The following is an 18,035-nucleotide window of genomic DNA, read 5'->3' on the forward strand; positions in this document are numbered from 1 at the left end:
CCGGCTGGCGAGGCTGCCGGAGAGAAGGGGGAGAGGAGCCAGGGGAGTGGGAGAGACTCGAGAGAGAAAGAGAAGAGGAAGAAATGAGAGCTCCCTGGGGAAGAACATTATTTTTGTCGTTCTGCTCGTAGCTTGAAACTGAAAATTTCGGCCGCGCGCCAAATCATCCCGCCGCATCCATTCGAAAATCCCGTGACCAGTTTTACCCTTTTAACCCTGGTCCGGAAGCTACAACCCACCGACCATGGAGGGCTCATTCGGTAACAATGAAATATCTTGCCTAGATCCTGAACCCTCCCCACAGGCCCACACCCACCCACCAACCATTCGCCCCATTAGCTCAAAAATACTCTCACACGCCAAAGCTCTGACTCTCTACAGTACTAGATCTGCTTCGCCGCCGGCATACTCCTCCACAGCCTAGCCTTGATCATGTTGGCTGTCCACCCACCTGATCCGCTCCCCCGCCGCCCTCGCCACCGACGGATCTGCTTCACCGCCGACCTCGCCACCGACGGATCTGCTTCAACGCCGACCTCGCCACCGACGGATCTGCTTCACCGCCGACCTCATCCACAGCGTAGAAATCAACGCCTTTCCTGTCGACGCACCGGATCCTCTCCAACGGAACCGTGTCTACTTCACCGCGGCCCCCCCTCCACATAAGCCGATCTATTCCACCGACTACCTCGGTGCAGCGGCTGTATCAACTTCACTGAATCCCTTGCCAGCCAACCAGATCTGCTTCACTAACGCCCGCTTCTACTGAAACAGGGTCGACTCATCGTCTCCCGCGTTCGCCGCCATTTGGAATGCAAGTTGCCGCCCCCGTCCACCCCGCCGCAGCTTGGTTAGTACGCTGGCCCGTTAGATCGCGGTGTTTCTTTAGCCATGTTTTGTGTAGTTATTTGCAGATCTCATATGCCATTCAATTTCTTGATGTGTTACTTCACATGAAGTTCGTTTAAATATTGTACAGTACCAAAGCATTATCCGGTCGCTACCATCCTGTTCATTCTACTGACACCTGTGTGCATCCACATATTTATAGGGGACCCATTCATTTGCTGCCAACTGTTTTTGTACTGCATGCTATTCCTTTTATAGTCATGCTATGGGCATTTCCAATCTGGTTGTTCTTATACCACGTCATTAGCTCACCGCTAGCCGCTAGCTGTTTTCTCGTGTCTGCTATTCTTTTACTGCTTTTATAATCATGCTATGTGCATTTCCAATCTGCTTGCTCTTATACCTCGTCTTTAGCTTATAGCTATTTTTTCCATGAATGCTCCTGTCGCACAGCTTGTATAGTTATTGTTGCGTGCATGTCTGGTCTTTGTATTATCGTAGACTAACTTGTCAATGTTATTTTTCCTAGGGATTGATCATGCGAACCACTTATTATAATATCCAACATTAACAGCGGGGACGCTAGGGAAGGTTGGAATCTGAGTTCTTGGTTGGTAACTTTGGCAGTTTACTTCCGTTATTATCTATAACCTATATGCATTGTTCCTTATGCAAGAGATAAACACTTGGAACCCTGCCATAGCAATGCCATCCATGCTTTACTATGTTTCTGCCTATTTGATATGCTTGTCTTGGAGCAACTGCGAAGGTGATTTGAACCTGACATTTGGTCATTCTTAATGCCAGTTTACTTTATGTGGAAAACCTTGGCATTACCCTACTCTAAATCTGAATGTCTGAAATTCGTATCTCATGCATAGCAACATCTAGTTGGTTTTAATCTGATATCTGGTAAATATTGGCTTATCCATTTGGCAGCTCAAGTTTTTTGTTATTTGAAACCAGCTGACTTGGTCTTAAATGTGATATCTAAACACAGATTAAGGACAATGGAGCAGGAGGATTAGCATTTCACTTGATGGCTGAACCTAAAATGACAGGCATGTCGACCACGACTAGTGCACGCAAGAGAAGGACCTGCAGCGAGCCAGTATGTTCTGCTACATGCTGTTATCTGATCTCTACATTGCGTAATACATGTTTGAATAGTTAATTGTTGTAACTATTTTTGCAATATTACCAGAATGCTGTTTTATTGTAGCAGGCATCATTAGAAGATAGTCGCCAAAGCGACCTGTGCAACATTATGATGTAAGTCTGCTTAGTACAAGTTCCATACATTGTCTTATTTATGCAACTTGTTATTATCTTATATCTACATTGCATAATAAATGTTTGAATAGTTCACTGTTGTAACTATGTTTGCAATATTACTAGAATGCAGCTGTAATGAAGAAGTCCTTAGTAGAAGATAGAGCGCAAAAAAGGTTCCGGTGTGAGCCTATGCAACGATATAATGTAAGTCTGCGCTTAGTACTTGTGACTATCTCATATCGACAATGCTTAATACATGTTTGCATAGTTCATCGTTTAATCTTTTTGCATTATTATCGTAATGCGCTCGATGAAGCAATCTTCATTAGAAGAGAGGCCCACAAAAAGTTCTGATCTTTGTTCGATGCATCCTCTCATAGCCGTCAACCTAGACCATTCTTTTCATCAAACAAAGGAACATCTCAAGGTTGTACTTTATAAAAGACATGGTATTGCTGCTTTAAGGTCTGTAGCTGATATGTTGACCAAGAGTACACAAGATTCAATCAAGGCGATTGCCAAATGTCAACATGTTATTGATGATGCTAATAGAAGTCCTCAATGATTCTATGTAATTTTTTTATTTGGGCACATTAATTGCCTTGTAATTTTCCTAGTTATTTTATTTGTGTATGTAATTGTGTGTATCATTGATATCAGATTTTAGGCTCATGAAATTTAATGCAAGTTGACTACTCAAACAACCAGGGCCCTATAACAGATTGGGCCGGCCCATTAACAGTAGTGTGGGACCCACTTTCATTTTGGGCCGGCTCACTTACTTACTGGGCCGGCCCGTTATCAGGAAAGTGGGACCCACCTGTGCTTTTGGCTCGGCCCACTGTCTTGTTGGGCCGGCCCACTTGCTACATGATGGACCCCACATACTAAATGGGTCGGCCCTTTAAGAGGAAAGTGGGACCACCTGCGTTTTTGGCCCGGCCCACTAGCGTGTTGGGCCGGCCCACTTGCTATATGGTGGACCCCACATATTAAATGGGCCGGCCCTTTAACAGGAAAGTGGGACCCACCTGTGCTTTTGGCCCGGCCCACTATCTTGTTGGGTCGGCCCACTTGCTATATGGTGGACCCCACATACTAAATGGGCCAGCCCTTTATCTGGGAAGTGGGACCCACCTGTGTTTTTGGCCCGGCCCACTATATTGTTGGGCCGACCCACTTGCTATATGGTGGACCCCACATACTAAATGGGCTGGCCCATTAACAGGAAAGTGGGATCCACCTGTGCTTTTGGCCCGGCCCACTGGCTTGGTGGGCCGGCCCATTTGATCTAATGTGGACCCCACGCACTAAATGGGCCGGCCCGATTAGCAGGAAAGTGGGACCCACCTGCTAATTGGGTCGGCCCAATAACTTCTTGGGCCGGCCCACTAGCTTTAAGGTGGACCCCACTTTGTAAATGGGCCGGCCCGATAACATGAAAGTGGGTCCCACATGTTTTGTGGGCCGGCCCTTTTGCTTGTTGACCGGTCAAACGAGTGCATTCGGCCCGGCCCACATGCTTAGTGGGCCGGCCCATTAATGTTTTGACCAGTCAACCTTAGAGGTTAGGCCCGGCCCACGTAACTAATGGACCAGCCCAGCTATATAGTTGACCGGTCAAACTAAGTCAGCTGGCCCGGCCCGCAAACTTAATGGGCCGGCCCGCTTAAGACGTGGCAGGCCTCGTGTGGGCCTACCATCTACCACGGGGTTTCAGCGGTTAACGCCGTTAACTACCAGTTAACGGCGTCTGCCACGTGGCAGTTTGCATGACGTCAGCAGTCAACGGGCTCCCGGAAACACTTCTGCAACGGTCCGATTTTCCGTGGCGGAAGGGCACCCAAGCGCGACGGACCGAAAAATACGTGGTAGGACTTTGCCTGACGCAGTTTCGACAACATAACCCATATCGTCGGGTTAGGCCCATAGGCGACGAAAAACACCCCTTAGCGGACGATTTTGAGATGTTGCCTATCAGAACTTTTCTTGTAGTGAAGGGAGAACCATATATAAACTTTTCAGAGCCAAAACCTAGCTGTTCTTCGGCAGCAGCTCCACAGGGTAAGCACACCAAGAACAGCAAGAACAGGTGAACAGCCAGAGCTATCTCACCTATTCCATAATCATCAGAAACAAACCAAGCATCAAGCTTACAAGGAAGAGAAGGGCAAGCCCAGAAATCAACCAGAAGCAAAACCTCCACACCAACAACTTTTCTAGGAGCTGGAGTGAGGTATAGCAAGATAACATGAGCAAGCAATTGTTTTGCTCATAAACTAAGCACATGCATACATCACAGCAACAGAAGAGGGTAGAAACCATGTGTGAGTCATCATATGGCTAATAGCCAATTGGTGCAATTAAAAAAGAGAGAAACCAATAGGAAGTCACCCTGGGAACATTGGTTATGACAAACCAGTGGCATAACCAAAGACATCTAGCAAGGGATGATCCTATCTAGCTAGCCAAAGTTACTTAGCACCTATGACCACTACACCATCAGACAGATAGACAAATTGTGTCTATTCTTGTTTATCAACATCAAAGATCACTGGAAATCCAACATGGAATTATCCAGTAATGCATTCACTAAGCCACAACAAGCCAACAAGGGTGGGAGCTACCTAAACAGCAAAGAACTGCTGTCAAGATCACCTCAACCACAAAACCAGCCAACAAAGCCACCCATCATCACCCAGAGGGTTCAGAGTGAGCTAGGGTCCCCAACAAATGGTTGGCATCCCTCTAGCTCAAGAAAATCAAAGAAAAGAATCATCACTGAATTACAGTTCATCCATTTATCCATTTGACCAAGCCAAACTAGACAGATAATTGAAATACACAAGCAACCAGTGGTGGGATACTTGCAAATGATCCAGAGGATCACTGCAAGCATCATCAGATGCTTGAGCAAGCACCAGCACACACCAGCACAAGCCTGTGTGACACACACACACATCACAGATTGAGCAGCAGTGAGGCACAGACACCAAACATCAGCCTGTACAACCAATTGATGATCATCTGATCATCAGAAGCTTGCTTAGAGCATGACAGAGCATGTTCCAACTCAGCCTAGCACCAACACAGTAACAACATGAATTAAATAGCCACATAACCTGAACAATTGCATCACAGATAATTAAGTAGAAGCATTACAATTGTATCCAGAAACACTCTATCAAGGGATGGAGCTGTCTAGTCAACAGCTATGCTCAATAGAGCATGTCCATGAATATAAGCACAAGAGATAGCACACCAGGAGCACTAGCTCTTGCTAATTGCAAGGATTACACACAGTAATCAAGCCAGGGCAAGTAATTGAATACACATGATGATCTAGCAAGAATAGTAACAAGCACAGAGGCACAGGGAGAGTTTCAAACAAGAGATGCAAGCATAAGCCAGCACATAGCTTAGGATAATTGCACAGAATCATGGCAGTAGCAAGGCCAAGCGAGTCACACATCAGCAGCAGCTAGAATCCATGGCAAGAAGACAAAGACAAAGAAAGCATACGCGCATCCACAACAAGCACAGCAGCAGAGCACATAGATGTAGTAGCAGCAGCACAATAAGTTGGATGACAGGGCATCCAGAGGAAGGAGAAGAGGTAGAACAGGTAGCAGAGGAGAAGGAGGAGCACATACCGGGGAGGAGATGGTCGACACGGCCATGGCGGCCACGGCGGCACACGCCAGGGCACACGGAGGCACCAGGCCTGGCCAAGCCAAGCCACGACGACCACCACAGCACCCCAGCGCGGCACCACGCGCCCAGGGGAGCGCCAGGAGGAAGGTCCACGACATCTCCAACGCACGGCGGCGGTGAACGCCGAAAGCCTGGCGCACGGGAGGGTCGATGGCGAGCAAACGAGGATGCGAGCGTCAGATCAACGCGGACCACCATGTCCGCCATCGAGAGGCGGTCCAGATCCGCACCATCTCGTCGCCGGCAAGGGCCGGAGACGGCCGGAATAAAGCGGCGACGGCGGAGGCGATTTCGGCGTCGCAGGAGCTGAGAGGGGATTAGGGTTGGGCGACGCAGGGGAGACGACGCGACTGGGTCGGTTGGACCGAGCCCAGTGGACTGGTCCAACCTAACCAGCTCGGTCGCCTGACAGGTGGGCCCAGGGGCATTTTTGCCATTTCACTAATTAACAAAAATACTGAAACTTTAAAAATCAATAGTAAATGTTTCCTAGCTCTAAAAAAATAATTAAAAATATGAAAACCACTCAGTATAAAAAACTCTATCATAATAAAATATGAAGTAGATTTTTTGAAGACAAACAAGAATAAGTTCAAATTTGATGATTAAAATAATCATTTAAATCACACATATTATTTTCAATAATGAAAATAAGTCCATAAATTCTTTTGGACTTTAAAAACACCTTGACAACATTTCAAGGTTGTATTTTGCCCTAAAAAGAGTATCCCCAAATTATTCATAGTATTAACATCTCACATGAAATATTAACGACATCGGAAGGGGGGAACAAACCCTAAAACTGGAATCATGCATCAATGCTTCTTTAACCATTGCCCTTATCGGACAATGATGCTATTTTTTTCAGCAACAGAGGACAAGGGTCAGTCCACACCATCCAACTGCAACACTTTGCAGTGTTCAGGCAAGTTCATCACTTGCTCATGTCATTCGAGTATTTTTACCAAATTACTTGCAAAGTACTATGTTTATCACTATTGCATAAAAACCAAAACCACTATTTTCATAACTATGAATATGACTATGTGGTGGGCAATGGAACCATGGATTGTGTTGATATGGTGGAGGTTCCATTGCAAGGGTTATATCCATCTAGGATTAAACAACACATATCATCCAGTGATTCTTGTGTCGTAATACCCGTGTTAACCATAAGATCTGGAGTGGGATGGAATAGTCAATCGTATTTCCACCTCTTGTACATCAACGGACGCGCTTTATCGTAGACACTTGTCATCTGACGGGGCAAGCGGTAGGCTGGGGAAGCCAATTAAGTCCCCACGGCTTTGTCCGTAGCACACTTGTCGCCGAAGTGCAAGCGGTAGGTTGGGGAGGCCATCTAAGTCCCAACGGTATTGCGGTCTATGAGGGGTTGCATCTGCCGGCGAAGGAGTTTGGTTCGATCCCAGACTGTCATCGTGGTCGGGGTCCACCCTAATACGGGAATAATGGGACCGACGAGGACCCAGGGTCGGGGATGCAGCAAAGGGTGGGTGTGCGAGGTAGCGGTGGAATATGATTGGCTATGACCTTATACCGGGCCTCACACCGAAGGAAGTGTGGACGGGAAAGCTGCCCGGTTGGCACCAAGGTTAAGATCTCTTATGGGTAAAGCAACACACCTCTGCAGAGTGTAAAGAACCGTGACCTGTCACTCCCTGTTCCGGGATATGGAACTGCGAAAGCGGCCGGAAAGGAGCTCCATGAAGTTCTAGTAAACCGGTGAAGGCTGACGGACATAGTTCTTTGAAATAAAAGCAACCTCTTGAAGAAATGTTTATCAAAACTTGCATTGGTATTAGAGTTTCTGGTCTAATACCGTAGCTAGTGCATTAAACACCTCTTTTCTATAATGAACTTGTTGAGTACGCTCGTACTCATACCACTCTTAAATCCCCTGCTTAGATTGTCTGAACCATCTGGAGGAGGACAACGACAACCCTGAAGGAGCCGAGATTATCGGCTATGAAGAACCAGACCTCTCTGGAGGTGTTGAAGGCGTAGACTACCTTATAGTCTACGGAACCGGGGAGGGTTCCGGAGGAGATCAAGTTTAGACTAACCGAGTAGTAGTAGTATCCGAGCAGTACGAACTCTTAGTACTTAGCTGCTCGAGGGAATAAATGTACCACTTAGTAAGACTCTTGTATTATAAGTTAAGTTGGGTTCACCTCGAACCCAGGAGTATCCCTCTTAGGACCCAAGAGGAGCTTCGAGATGATATGTACATTATGCTTGTAATAATAAATGAATGAGTTATGGACCTGCTATGTTCTGTTGTACTACTCTGAGGGATGTAATATTTGCGGAATGGTACTTCGTGAATGTTATATCAACGACTGGCATACTACAACATGCAGTGGTATGCAGGGTCACCACAAAGATCCTACACAATTGTTGATGGACAACTCTACAAACGAAGTGCAACAGGGGTGTTTCTCAAATGCGTCTCTAATCAAGATGGCATTGAAATCCTCAGAGAGATCCATGCAGGGGATTGCGGGCATCATGCCGCTCCCAGGTCACTCGTTGCAAAAGCTTTTCGGTTAGGTTTCTACTGGCTTACAGCTAAATAAGATGCTGACAAGATAGTCAAGACCTGCCGAGGTCGTCAGTACTACGCTACTCAACCAAACGCTCCAGCCCAAGAGCTGAAGACCATACCTATCACCTGGCCGTTTGCGGTCTGGGGGCTCGATATGGTTGGTAAGTTAAAAAGATCAGCTCCTGGCGGTTTTGAATACCTCCTGGTCGCTGTTGACAAGTTCAGTAAGTGGATCGAGGAAAAGCCAGTGAGAAAAGCCGACGGTGCTACGGCACTAAAATTTGTCTGCAGCCTCGTGATGAGATTCGGCATCCCACACAGCATAATCACAGATAATGGCACAAACTTCACACAGGGAGAACTGAAGGATTATTGCGAGACAGTAGGGATTCGACTGGACCTTGCATCTGTGGCTCACCCACAATCCAATGGTCAGGTTGAAAGGGCTAACGGCCTCATATTATCAGGAATTAAGCCACGCCTTGAAGAACCGCTGCGACGCGCAGCTAGAGCTTGGGCTGATGAGTTGGAAGCTGTCTTGTGGAGTTTACGAACTACCCCTAACAGGTCAACAGGATTTACCCCTTTCTTCCTGGTATACAGATCCGAAGCCGTGCTCCCCTCCGACATCATCCATGATTCACCGCGAGTTTCTGCCTATGATGAAGAAACAGCTGACGAGGCCAGACAGCTATCTGTGGACCTGATCGAAGAAGCTCGGAACTTAGCTGACCAGCGTTCCGCCATTTATCAGGAGAAACTCCGACGCTATCACAGTCGTCGAGTTCGGAACCGCTATTTCATGGCCGGAGACCTGGTCCTCCGCCTTCGGCAGGTGAAAGACCATAAGCTGCAATCTCCGTGGGAAGGACCCTTTGTAGTTAGCAAAGTGCTTCATAACGGGTCATACTACCTTGTTGATTTTTGGGAGCCGAAGGATAGACCTGCTAACTGGTACCGGAAACGCAAGCGTGAGGATCCGGATGACATCTACGATGAGACAGATCGCCCTTGGAACATTGCGCAGCTATGTCCTTTCTACACTTAGCATATTTTTCCGAGTTACATACTCTGTAATAGTTATATACATGATCAATGAAATAAATCTTTTGGTTCACTCTCCGAGTCTTTTACCTCCTTTACTTGTTCATTTTTAGATCGTGTATGTTTTTCCGACTAAAACCGCAGAGCTGGATGTTTCCGCCTAGGCGTGTATAAAAGTTGTGATTTTCAAAAATCGTCCTTTAGGACGTAAGCTTAAGTTTTCTGATGGAAGTGTTTTCTGTTGAGAACTCGTGGATTCCTAGTAGCGATTTCCGGCACCTAAGCTGGGGGCTTGTTTCCGCGGTTATTGACGGATTGCCATTGGGCTTCGTCACCGCTGGCGAGTGTTTCCGGCTAAGGTCTTCGGGCTCGCGGAAGGTCAAGCAAGCAAGCCAGAAAACAATGAAATCAACACTTGCTTTCCGACAAAAAACGAAACATGCAGATAATATTAAAGGATAGCAGGATAAGTGTTTCCGCCCATGCATAACTGTTTCGTTCCTAGCTACTTAAGAATTTAAGTTATATTACAAACCCACTCTGGGGCCAAAATGATGCAACACTATTTCATTGTTTCACAGGAACTCTACTCGGAGTCCTCCTCTTCAGATTCCACATAGGCGGAGACGTCGCCATCGCCGTCACCGGAGCCGATGTCGGAGTCTTCGTCGGTGCCTTCTTCGGAAAGCTCAACGCTTGACCCAGAGCCTTCAGCATAGTACTCTGGCTCGCCTTCCTCCTCTTCCGCGTCGGAGAAACCCTTGGGCAGATCATACTTGTGATACCAGAACGAGTGGTTAACTCGCCTGACAAACAGCTGATCAAACCCTTTGGTCTCCGCGAGGATGGAGTGCATGTTGGCACCCTTGGGAGTGTCACGCGCAATATCCGCGAAGTTCAGTGAAGGGAAGTGAGCCTTGCAGGTGGCTAAGACAAGGGAGGCGACTCCGCGAGCGGAAGACTCCTGCCAGTCCTTGATGAATTTCGGCACCTGCTTCATAAGCTTGGTCATCGTATCAATTACTGAATTCTTGGCCCTCTTCAAGGACAGGGTTTTGGCAATTCCGCGACACGCTGCGAACAGCTCGTCGATGGAACTTCGCACCTCATCGTATGCCTCCGTCCTCTTGAGGGCTGATTCTTTGTTCCACTCAAAGCCAAGGCTTGCTGTGAAAAATTGGGGATCAGTTCCTTCGCGGACAAAGCAACATGTGGTGGAGTCGGAATTACAACATAGAGAGACGCTTACGGAAGATCATCTTGTCGATAGCCTCCGCCTCCGCTTCTTGGACCTTGCTTTTGGCCACTAAGGTTTTGACATTCTGTTGGCTCTTCTTCAGCTTGTCAGTCAATTCCGCCAAGTCGCGGGCATGCTTCTCGGAGAGCTCCTTCCTCACCAAATTCTCCGTGTCGGAGGAATCTTTGATAAAGGCCTTGAGGGATTCGTTCTCCGCCTCGAGCACCTTGACTTTGGCGGACATGTCATCGAAGGCGGAGTGCTTGGCAGTTTCTTCTGCAGGCGAAAATTCAAATATGTTATGCATCATGAAAGGTTATAACAGAATACAAATCAAACTCGGAGTTCGTACCTTGAAGGCGGGTCTCCAATTGCTGGATAGCCTTCTGGCTATTTTCCGCATTCTGGCGCAGCCCCTCTATCTCTGTTATTTGCTCAAGCACGTGAACGCGCAGATCTTCGTGCAGCTTCCGCGTGTTCTGAGAAGCAGACAGGAGTTAGCCGGATATTTAAAATTCTGGGGGTTGGCGAGGAATTCAAAGTCTTGTAGGTATAAAATTTTAAATTTCCGCCTAAGGTACATATTAAATATAAGCATCGGCTAACACATGTTACACGAAAAAATGTCTAACCCAATGCTTGGGGGCTAAGTGTTACCTGGCGCACGTTCTTGTGCTTAGCAAAGAAGACCTTGAGATCGCTTTCAAGGTCGGAGAGCTCCTGCATTTCTGTATTCGCAGGCCCCCACACCTGGTCCATCATGGCGGAAACTTCCGCGTGGCGTTGTGCGAGGGGAGCCTTTTTCAGAGTCGGAAATAGCTCAGGATTGGTTTGCGGCGTGCCAGTCGCATGGATAAGCTGCACCTTCTGCTCGTATTGTTCTGGCGTAGGTTCGGCGAAGGTGGCACTTGGTCGCTCAGGTGGAGGCGCAGAGGAGGATGCGCCCTTGCAGGAATCGCCATGGCCAGCGGGGTCTTCGGGGAGGTCATCGATGTTGATGACGTCCTTGGGATCCGGCTTGGTGGCGGACGAGGCCTTGGGCGGAACCTCCACTTCCGGCGTGACGGGGATGGAAGCCGGAGATGGCTTGACTTTCTTCTTGAGGGCTCTTGGAGCCTTGGGGGGCTGACTTCCGGAACTTCTGTAAAGGAAAAAAGCACAATAACTAAGTAAGTGCTAACTCGTGATAACAGAAGAATTTGAATTCGGAAATCAAGCATTTACCCGGAAGGCTTGAAGAACTGGTGGATGTCGGGTTGAGCTCGGTTGCTGGTGTCGATAAGTTTGAGGCGCTTCTTCTCCGCCTCCGCCTTCCGAGTAGCCGCAGTGCTAAGCACTTAGCGGGCGCGTTTGGCTGCAGGGCTGGAGGGAGCAGCCCTCTTCCTCTTGGAGGGACGCGGAGCCTCAGGAGCTTCCGCCTCCGATGTGGCTTCTGGATCCGTGTTGCCCATAGAAGGGACCCGGAGAAGAGTTCCGAGTTCGCCTTCCTCGAGGGCCTCGAGCTAAGTCACAGGGCCAACACTTAGACAAAATTTTGAGTACAAAAGGAACCATGGTCAAGTCAAGATAACATACCGCGGTCCCGGAGCCGTTGATGTGAATATCCTTGTTGCACACGTGAACGTGAAGTTCACGCGGAATTTTGATGAGGAGCCGGATCCTCTTGTCGATGGCGTCGGCGGAAAGGTTGTCCTTCGTGGAGCGCATCGGATCGTCGCGCTCCGTATAGTGGAACATCAAGCGGTCCCGGTGCTGAAGTGGCTGGATCCGCTTGGTGAACCAAGACAAGGTAAGGTCCTTCCCCGTCAGTCCCTCCTCCGTGAGCTTGCAGATCCGCCTAACGGCGCGGGTTAGCTGAGGTGACTCAGAGAGGTGGGGGCACTGCGTCCATGCCGGAGTTTCGCTGGCGGGGCTGTTCTTGAAGGGCGACAGCCTCCTTTCGCCCGCCGGGTCGGTGACATCCTTCAAATAGAAGAAGCCCCCTGACCAATACCGCGCGGATTCATGGCGGTCGGTATGAGGGTAGACGCGGCCAGGGCGGAGCATGAAGGTGATGGACCCGCATGTTGCCAACTCGGAGGTCTGGCGGATCTTCTCCTTCTTGACGGAGAAATAGTATTGGAAAAGAGAGAGTTCGGGAGGTACCCGGAGATGGCCCTCGCAGAGAGTGACGTGGTTGCTGATCGCCAACACGCTGTTCGGCGATATATTGTGGGGCTGGAGCCCATATACCTTCAGGATTTCCGAGAAGAAATCCGAAGGCAGAAACGAAAAGCCTCGCTCCACCAGCGCCTTAGTCAGCACCATCTCGCCATCTAGAGGGGCTGGAGCCAAGGAGTTCGGAACTGTTCACCAGCTTCCGGGTTGCAGGAAGCCTTCCGCCTCCAAGTTCTTCAGCTCCATTTCAGTGGTGGTACTGGGCCACCATTTCCCTTTGGCTTCGGAGTCTCGCTGACGAGCCTTGGATTTCTTGGCGGCGTTTTCTTCCGCCTTCTGCTCTGCCTGCTCCGCCCCGGAGGTTTTCTCCGGGTTAGCAGAAGTACCCTCGGCGTCCTTACCGGAATCTTTAGTGGGATCCAGTTGGACTGGGACGAAGGGAGGAGGGGCGGAGGAGAGGGGCGTTGCCATGATTGGCTCGGAGGTTGGAGGCGGAGTCGCAGAAGACATCTGAAGAAAAAGAGGTCGCGGAAAATATGACCTAGCCGGATCCACATCGTCATCCTAAGGATCGTCCCTACCAACTACGGCGAAAGGTTGAAGCTCGAGAACTCACCGTGATGGATTTCGCGGTGGTCGGAGTCGCCGGCGACGAGGATTTTGCGCGGTGGCCCGCCGAAGTTAAGAACTCGATGAACTGTGCGGTGGTGAAGTCGCTCCGGTGAGACTCCGGCGGGTTTTCCGGCAGACTCCGGCATGGCGGAGGAGGAGCTCGAGGGCGGCGCTTCGGAGAGAGGTGAAAGATGGGGTGAATGAGCAGTTTAGGGTTGACGGTGGATATTTATAGGCCGCGGGGAGGAGATTCGTGCTCCGCATCCTGTGGTCGGAACGCAAGCGTCGCGCCGTTGGATGCGTGACACGTGTCCAAACCCTAAACGGTAAAAATGGCTGAGGATAAGTTACCGCGCAAATCGTGCGAAAATGGCGCCAGAATTGGCGGAACCGTTTGAGTCTTTTAATATTCCGGGTAATCGCGCGAAGATAGGCAGTTCTCGTTCGCAAGCAGGGAAGTAACCCGGAGACATGTCTTGAACTGTCGATGGATGAAGTCCCGCAGGATGAGAATATTTTCCACCTAAAGGTTGGGGAAGAAGAAAATGTGAAGTTTGAGTTCTTCAAGTTTCTCCGCGTTACCAACATTGCCGGAGACCATAAGGCGCCAACAAAGCGGAAACAGGAGGTGAAACTCGGAGAACTCTGGGGCTACTGTTGTGGGTATACTTCATGGGTGTACCATCGACAGTGCCTAGATCCGGCAAGCCCGGGTGGCTCACAGATGGTGATGTGGCATGTGGCCCATCGGGCGGCCCAGTTGCTGTTGATCCTGAAGGATGAAGTCCGGCCCAGGAGAAGGGAGCCGGATCCGACCGACCTCAGGAGGAACCCGAATCCATGAAGGCCCATTAAGGAACCCGGATCCGGTACGACGTACAGAGGAAGGCGGATCCTTGACGTGCACGGCAAGACATTGTACCGTAGTTAGGCAACCTGTATCCGGCTAGGACTCTCCATGTAAACCCTAGATCCGTGCGCCTTTATAAGCCGGATCCTCGGAGCCCTAGAGGCACAACCACAACTCATTGTAACATCGCGAAAGCGCCCAGATAATTCCAGACAAGCAGCAGTAGGCCCTGTCATCGTGCAGGTGTTCCGAAGCTGGGTAAATCGCGTACCACCGTCCCGAGTGCACTCCGCCCTATGGCCCCTACTTCTTCTCCCCCTCGTGAGGATCCCTCCTCCGAGGCACCGTCGATTAGGCAACGACAGCCTGCCTCCAGCACTGCACTGTTCCCGCGACGGAGCTTTCCTCTAAACCTCCCCCATCACCCACCTTCTTCTTCGGCGTCGGCCACCCCACCCGCACCCGAAACCCTAAGACCAACGCATGCGAGCTCCCGCACCTGAACCCGAACCTTGCACCCAAAATCCTAAGTACCTTTCCTCGCCTCCGCCGGGGACGCCGCGGCCAACCCGTCTAAGGCGGGGTGGTCTTCTTCAACTCCGTCATTGACAACTTAACGATACAAGCCCAGGCGATGTTTGGGGTACGCGTCAATGCGACACCCCTTCGTGTTGGGTGCCAAATAGGATTTGCCCAAATCATTTCCTTCGCCTACAGCGGGCTCTATCTGCCTCACCGCACATGGGCGATGGTATTATGGGTCAACCCGTTACTAGCGATGGAGCGATGTTTTTTCGATTTTCCTGCGTTTCTGCATAGGCATTGTGTTGTTTTGTGGTTCTTCTCCATTTTCTTATTCTATTCGGTTTTCTCCTGGTTCTTCTCTGGTTTTTCTTTTCGGTTTTTATTTTTTTGTTTTCTTTCTTCTACGTGAACAATTTCAAAATCTGAAAAATATTCAAATCTAAACAGATTTTGAATTTGATTTTTTTAATATTTGAACCTTTGTTCACAAATTTGAACTTTTTAAAACATAAATGTTTTTCAAATATGAATAATTTACAAGTTTGAACATTTTTAGAATTTGAACTTTTTTGAAAAATCAAATTTTGAACAGTTTCCAAATTTAAACAACTAATATGAGGTATACCATCCAAAAATCAAGTCATGCGTGCAAGCGAAGACACCCACGCTAGTAGGGTTAAATGGGCATGGCCGGGCAACGGTTCTGCAAGAGGAGCGCTAGGGGGAATATGGGCTCATGCTCATAATAGAGTAAAATGCAAGATGATCTGTATCACCCGAGCGATCCATATCCCGAGATTGCTCACGAAAACCTAGTTTTGGGCTAGGCCCGTTTCCTTTGGTGTAGTTTGGTCTCGTTTGTTCGCTTCGATGTCAGGTTCGTTGACGTCGTGAGGGCAACATGCACGTTGTACCATCTACCGTTGCATTATGATGAGTACGCCATGAGGGGTACCTCATATTGGGGGAGAGAGAGAGAGAGAGTAGGGTGTAAGGCAGGGAACCACTTGGATGGTGACATGGGTATACCTTATTGGGCCTACGGCTTGTGTAGCCATGGTATATAATCGAGAGAAGCCCATGAGACCAGAAGACGGGGGCATCCAAAGCCCAGGAGCCAAAGCGTGTCAAATAAGGAAATACCAATTGGACGAGCCGACATAAACATAACCTTGTATGAAACACTTGTAAACCGATCCAAAATGGATTCTGAGACATAGCCTCTTATATATATAGGCTAGTAGAAGCAGGCGAGAGGATCATCGAAACCTTTGTTGTAACCCTAGATTTAGTCTAGTATTATGAAGACTTTGCCTCATCATCAATATACAGTTGGCCTTGTTTGTCTGACGAGCCAACGAAACCACTAGCGCAGCTCTTTTCCCCAAAACCCGAATGTCTTATAGAAGTCTTGCAACCATAATTTTTGAAAAATGAGAGAACTGAAATAACATAATTTATACTTAAATTTTATATCTCTTTATAATCTTTTCTCTATCTCGGCCGTGAGTAGTATAATTTTCTATTACTTAGTTGTATATTTAACTACATAATAATGTTATTAGATATTATTATAGCATTTATTATGAGTTACAATATATTTATTAAACATAGATTTGTTGTGCCAAATTTAAATTATCCTTTGCAAAGAAATATTCCCCCTGAATTTATATTTGACAACTACCCAAAATATATAATGTATACATCTCCCCCCCTCTCTATTGTGCGAGTGTGTGTGCATGTGTGTGCATATTAATACTAATATATTTACATATCTTAAGAATGGTAGTTTCTAGGGTATAGTTTATAGACTATTAATAACAATTGATATGATTCTTTAACATTTCTCTAATGATCAAATGTGTCTTTCAAGTTAGATTATTGATAACAATTGACATAATTCTTTACCATTTCTCTAATGATCAAATGTGTCTTGCAAGTTATGGTGGTTCAACCAATAAATCCACATTATGTGTATACTCTCTAGTTGGTAGTGAGACATAGTAATACTCTTTGGTTTGTAGAAACATACCAAGAAACATTGTAATAGTATACATAGAACTATAATTTTGATAAGATAGACTGTAAATATATTAACACCTATCTAAAGATAGAGGTAAATCTAATAACACCTTTGTAAAGATATTCTTTGGTGCTACGAAGGACCTTGGAAGTGCTATGAACACTTCATGCCAGTGCGCACTACCAAAGTTCTTCTTATGCGATCCCGACATAATGATGAAGAAGCCATTTTTGCAAAAAGAAAATTGAAGTAACTGAGTTTTTTTTAATCCTACAAACTTGTTTGCGTTTCGCTGCGAACATGCAAGCGACATGCTACCACAATTATGGGTGTCAATTGCGAATATTTGATCAATGATGCAACGATGCTGCAATAGCATAACTATTTTGTTACCAGGTCTTCGACGACGCCTTGCTAGACTTGTGTCATCTTTTTCTTTTGTTTTTAATTGCTCAATGAAGCAAATGCATTTTTTTACTTTAATGAAGGATTTGCGTGATTGAGAGGGGTAGTGCCGTAGTGGACAAGCTAAAACAACATAAAATGTTCAAAAACTGATTTTTTTTTTGCTTCAATAAAGCAATGGCGTAATTGGGAGGCTAGATGGATATGCGTCATGCTCTAAAGCTGGGGAGCCGCGGGGATATCTTCTAGGACACCCAACACTACCCAAAATAAATAAAAACGGTTTTGCTAGTGCTAGTTCTAGTTGATGCTCAGTCAAGTCGTACACCGTATGATTGCATCGTGATTTGTACATATGAGTTGCACGTTGGGTTGTGAGTTGTGACTGAGTTTTTGTCAGTTGCAAGTGGAGCTGCAACTGAGATTTTTTTTAGTTACAAGTGGGGGTGCAACTATAAAATTGTTCCGGACGGTTAGATTTTCTTCGTGATTCATGCTAGTCATGAGTTGCGACATTGGTTGCAACTCAGATTTAACTAGAGCATGATAGCGCGCCCGTCCGTCTTGTCAAAAGCTCAAATTAATTATTTGAAAGTATACTGACAAAACAAATAAGAAGTCCGGATTAATTTTTTTCCAAAGTTACATTTTATGATGTAGGATTGCATGATTTTAAAACATAAGACTGCATAAATTGTGGCTATGATTTTTGGAAGAAATTTTTAGTTGCATGATGCCCGGAATATATAGGATAGCACTGAGACACTAAGGTTCTAAG

Source organism: Lolium perenne, chromosome 3 (assembly GCF_019359855.2).
Source record: "Lolium perenne isolate Kyuss_39 chromosome 3, Kyuss_2.0, whole genome shotgun sequence".
In the NCBI taxonomy this organism is placed as follows: domain Eukaryota; kingdom Viridiplantae; phylum Streptophyta; class Magnoliopsida; order Poales; family Poaceae; genus Lolium; species Lolium perenne.